We start from the raw sequence: 6,033 nt of genomic DNA on the forward strand, positions 1-6,033 counted from the left end.
CAAGAAAGCCATGTCACTTGCTTGGTAGAGGATTTCTGCAAGGGTCTGCCACAGGGGGTGGTGAGGCCAGACAGTATTGTGTGTTTGAAAGAAATGAGATCCAAAAATGGACCCTGAGAGCAGCGGTACTCTCTAACATCCCTAACACAGGCCACTCTGGACAGCCGGGAGCCTGGGGAGATGGAAATATAAGAGACCAAGCTCCCAGGCAAGCCCTGGGCCTCATGACTCCTATCACATCCATCAGGGCATTTCCTATGTTCAGGTTCTTCTCCATCTCTGATGGGTTTGAGCTAAAAGGAATACATCAAAACCACGAATTTCATGACACCCAGTGCAGACACAAATTCCTTTCAATATTAGTGACAAAAGCATTCATCTAGGATATAGAAAAATAAATACAATCATTTATTCAATGACTTAAGCAGGTTCAAACTTTCATTCCTCATTCCTTGCGCATCGCTAACATAGAAGCCATTTCAGAAGACAGACAATTTTACCACTTCCCATTGGAAAAACCAGCACAGAGAAAAGAAACAAGCATTGTGCTAAACAGAGCACTCACCCTCCTCTGAGGCTTGTTTCGGCACATCTTGGTATTATAATGAATAGTATTTATACAAGAGGTACAAAATGTTTTTCATGGCAGAACTGGTACAGCCAATGGGCTATGCGGGGACTTTCCTTAAAAATGGAAGATGTGGTTTTGAATTCCCGTCAGACAGGAGAGGGGACAGAAATTCTGTCTATCACATCACAGATGACTGCCCTGAACACTGAGCTTATTGCTAGGGAGGAGGAAAGATACTTCTTCTGGTGGCATTATACAACCATGATCCCCCACTGTACTTAGACTGAAAATGAGCACAGCTTTCATGAGTTTTGCTCAAGGAGTCCCCAGGGGAGAAAGGCACTTTTCTCAGGCAGAGGACAGACTGGCTCAGCAGGCTGCTTGTCAGGCTCCTCCATGTGGGGTTATTCAGCATCCCCATCCTCTGCACAGAGGTGGTCACTATTCAAAAACTGAGGGCTGATGACCATTTTAGGAGCTCAGCAGCTAATGCTCCCCTAGGACAACCTTCCCAGTCCAATTTGTGACCTCCTGACAGAGACGGCTAAAAATAAATCCTTCCTTCTGCATACTAACACACTGACTGGGACAATCTGCAACCCTCTTCCTTTGATCTAAGCAAAAAGATAAAAGATGATGGATGACAACAGGTAATTTATGAGCTTTTTCAGCATGTTTGGTTCTGTCTAGCAATTTGAATTGTATTTCCCACACAGTTTGCTACCAAAAAGCACTAATGAATTTAAGCAAATAGAACACAATCTCCTGAATATGAAAATACAGCAAGTATGGCTTCACAATGTATGCACAAAAAAAGATTCGGATATTTGCTAGGCAAAAATATCCCCACAACAGCAATAAATATGGTTCAACAAAGCTAATTTCAATATGTTAAATTCTTTTACTGAAGAATTTAAAAAAAACCCAGCATGCCAGTGAAATACCTTTGGCTTTCAATGTACCTACATGGGATGAAACAGAGACCATCTAACAAATGCGCATTTATCAGTAAGTGCCACTGTTTGCCTGTCCATTACAGTTACCAAATCCCACCACTGCCTTTCATTGGAGACACAGTATAATTGTCAGTAGGAGCTAGAGCTGAAGTACATCTGTAAAAACAGAGTATCTCTCTCATATTAATTGTTTCATATAATTGGCCAAGGAAATCTTTTTAAATGGCACAACAAAAACATTGCTGCTATTGGCCATTTAGTTTGGAAATGCTGTACAGAGCCATCATTTCTATTCAAACATGGGGATACTGCAAGGGGTTTGACTCAGGGTCTCAATGTGGATGGGAAAGTTCAGTATGTGCTTTCCCCACACTGAAAGCCATGAATGAGAAAAGATGAGTGGTCACCTGATGTTATGTGATGAGTATTTGGAATTTCCAAGGCTACTTCAACCACAAATTCTTTAGGTTCACTCATTAGTAAGAAAAAGTATTCTTCAGATTTTTGTATTACCAGAAATTTGACACTTTATATACACCCAAAAAGGAAAATTGAAATCTCCTAGGGATCCAATTGGAGCAGCAGATCCCATACAACTTCAGGGCTGACTGGGAGTTTATCATTGCCACAGCCATGGTCCTCCAGCTCAGGGCCCTGTGATCTCCTTAGCCCATCATCAGTGTGGAAGACAGAGACAAAGAAAGCATGAAACACCTCTGCCTTGTCTATGTCCCTGTTTATTAGGTGACCATCCTCATTCTGTAATGGGCTGATGTTATTTCTGCACTACCTCTTGCTATTAACATACATATTTAGATTTATATATGTGTGTGTGTGTGTGTATATTTAAATATATTAAATACAACCACATTTTATGAAGTTGCAATCCAATGCCTTTCAAACTGTTACCTTTGAATCAAATTATAGGTTTTCAGCAAACTAATAAACCAATTAATTTTATGTCATTCTGTTCTCAAATTCTGTTCAGCCTTAAACCAGGCATGAGTGCTTTACTTGAAAAGGTCATCCTGTGCTTGCTTATGAAACTCATTTCAACCCATGCATAAACTCAAAACCAGCTCCTCCATTTACACTCCCTTGGCCGGGAACAAGTGGCACAGGCTGCCTGGGCTCACAGTGGCTCCTAATTCAAAAGCAGGGTAGGTAGAACATGAATATGTGGAAATGCTTAATAAATATTTACCTGTCTGAAGCATCTACTGCTCTTTCCAATGAGCCAAAATCCCTCACACAGCTGGTACTTCCCGGGAAACAGGTAACAAACTTTTCTGAACCTGGAGGGGTGTCTCCTCCTGCAAGTTTTACTGAATTCAGGGGAAATATTTGCAGAGGAGGGAGCTGCCTAGCATTAGGAAGAAAGTCATGTGGTCCTGAACAAAATGGAGACAGAAGTTTCCAAGCATGTTTGTAACACAGTGAAGTGAGATATAGCAGCTGCTGTGACTGGCTACCCAAAGAGCTTGGCCAAGTTAGCTCACCTGGAGCCAGACTAGGGGTAGAGCTCATTTTAAGATGCACCTAATATAAGTATTTGCACGTAAATGTATTCATATGAGCAAGGATTTGAAGCAGGTACTCTTTGAGTAGGTGGAGACCTTGAGCTTAATTCAGCTGCCCAAACACCATGCCTGTTACAAAGCCTTGCTGTTGAGATCTCCCTGGGAGGGCTGGCAAATACAGCAGGCACAGGACCTGCCAGAGGCCCACGCCCCTCCAGGGCAGCCACCAGAGGCCAGCAGAATAACTAGGGCATCTCACCAACACTTAGACAACCATGCCCTTGGTTCATGTGGAAAACTGCTTGCCTGTACCTAAATGTAGGTGTTTTAGTCTGAAGCTGATTAAGGCTCATGAGGATCTACCCATGGTACCTCTGCACTGGAGGTACACTCCTGCCCTGCCTTTTTCTGTGTCCATAGGGGATCCAAAACATGAAAAGCAACACTGTTCCTGTGTCCACAGGTGCTGATATCTATGCATGCAATATGACACATCTCTGTCACTATTTTAGCATTCACAGGAATACTAACTGTGCACAGAAGAAAAAACAGTCCCAATTCAAGAAACCTAACAATAATGACAGTCTCTTCTATATATACATCCCTCTTTTTTTCCAGAAAATACATTTACAGGTATCCACAACAAGTATGCAAGCTACTCATTTCCCTATAGAACACTTCCTTTTATTTTTCAATACCTAGCATTTTAAAAGGTTTGACCAGTCTAACAGCATTTTTACAGGCAGAAAAAATATAAAACTTTTTAGTATACAAAACTGAAACAAGCATCTCGTTTTGTGTATTGATTCCTCTCAAAACACTTTGAGGCCCGCAGAGAGCTTGAATAAGAAATTCTGATGAATGCTTTTTCTCATTTCCCTCTCAGAAACTAAACAGCATAAATAAAATAAATAGCAAAGCAGTCTCTTTCTTCTGCATGACACACAAGCAAAAATGGCATAAATCATCTTTAAGATTTCCATGGGCAAAGTTTGCTCAGAGCTGTTTGCCTATCAGTTTACAAATGAGGGTTTAATCTTTTACATGTCAAAGGTAACAAGTAGGAAAAGGGAAAGGTTTATTAAAAGTCATTATTAGTTTGCTTCAGATCCAAACAGAACCTGCTTCTTGGAAACCTGTGGAATAAATACCCAGCTGTTCATTTCAGCCCTAAATGGAGTCACCCTGAACACAGCCTAATTGGCTCCTCCATTTACACTCAATGCATTTGCATCTTGCTGTTGCAGTAGGGCAGAGCCAACATTCCCAGGCTTACCACACCCAGATGTTTTTTATTTATAAACCGAAATCTGAATTTTATCTGTGTCTAATACTCAATTTCAAGACTATTACACCATCTAATGTCTTTTTTCCCCTAAATTACTGCTTGGTATCCTCAACCTTAACAGCATGCTGATATGATTTGTATTTTGTGAACTGTCAGAGACTGTATTTTTATTGCGGGTGCAATGACTGCAATGAATGTGTGACTCATCACCACATCTTTTATTGATGGGGCTGGGGGTTACACTGCAGGACATTAGCAGAGAAAGAAAGATAATTTGCAAATTAAACTCTGTGGAAAGAACAGCATCTTGCAGGAGACTGTGGCCAGAAATTAGGTGCCTCCTAGAGATGTTGATCTTTTACAATCATATTCTCATTGGTTTAGCATTTTCAGCCTTTGGTCTGATTTTATTTCTTAGTCACAGTCAGTTCTCTTTCTCTTAGCCCAGCCATGTTGTCATTGCTTTACATCAAAATAAAACAACTTAAATACCAAACACACAGTGACAGGCAATTCACTATTTGTATCTTCTTGAAAGCCTTTTCACATACAGTTAATCAATGCAGAAGTAAATCACTGCTCCTGAATCTCTCTTCTCCAAACACCTAGGCACCCTGATTTGCTCACCTATTTTGTTTTTGTTCTCCAGATTTCTAAACCAAACCAACATCCAGGCACTACCTGTGGCCATATTCTCACGGAATATATACTACTTCCTTTCTGTAAAATTGCAGTAAACAAACCCAGAGCCTGATGAAGACCAAGTGTTTGACAAAGACTGTGCACTTCTCATGAAGTAACAAGATCTTTCTCAGCTCCCCATTAAAACACTCTCCCCAAAACTTCCACAGGCCAGACAGCAATGAATTAACGGAGCCATGTAGACCTACCATTTAAGTTGGCAACCTACAGTTATCTCAGGTGAGGCAGACTCTATAAGAGGAGAAAGGGCTGCAGGTAATTGTAAAATACTCATGTCCCCTCCCAGTGACAAGCTGGTTCAGGAACAGTGGGATACTTATTAGTCAAATAGAGAAGTTGCTGGTTTGGCCTTTGCTAAAAAGACTTATTCATGAGAGGTTTTGTCAGGAGCTGTTTTAGCAGTGTGTGAGAGATAGAAAGTGAATTGGAGAGGATCAAGGATGGGACAGAATCACAGAATCAGTGAGGCTGGAAAGGATCTCTGAGATCATTGACTCCAGCCTATGACTGAACACCACCATGCCAACAAGACCATGGCACTCAGTGCTACATCCAGACATTCCTTAAACACCTCCAGGGACAGCGACTGCACCACCTCCCTGGGCAGCCAATTCCAATGTCTAATCACCCTTTCTGTGAAGAACTTCTTCCTAAAGTCCAACCTAAACCCCTCCTGGTGCAGCTTAAGTCTACATCCTCTTGTCCTGTCGCTGGTTGCCTGGGAGAAAAGGCCAGGTTTGGATAGTTGGCGACTACAGGGGTGGCTTCTGTAAGAAGCTTTTAGAAGCTTCCTCCATGTCCAGTGGAGCCAGTGCCAGCCAGCTCCAGGACAGACTCACCACTGGCCAAGGCCAAGCCAATCAGCGACAGCAACACCTCTAGGATAACAGATTTTAAGAAGGGTGAAAGTTACAGCACAACACCAACTGCAGACAGAGAGGGGAGTGAGTGTATGTGGGAGCAGCAGCCCTGCAGACACCAAGGTCAGTGCGGAAG

The 6,033-nt window shown here is 42.0% G+C and overlaps 1 long non-coding RNA gene across 1 annotated transcript in view; it reads right to left on the reverse strand.

The window, feature by feature from the left end:
• Nucleotides 1-6,033, reverse strand: part of LOC108447373 — a 59,833-nt gene that overhangs the window by 12,970 nt on the left and 40,830 nt on the right. The window lies entirely within an intron of this gene.

This window comes from Corvus brachyrhynchos, unplaced genomic scaffold (assembly GCF_000691975.1).
Source record: "Corvus brachyrhynchos isolate BGI_N302 unplaced genomic scaffold, ASM69197v1 scaffold83, whole genome shotgun sequence".
NCBI lineage: Eukaryota > Metazoa > Chordata > Aves > Passeriformes > Corvidae > Corvus > Corvus brachyrhynchos.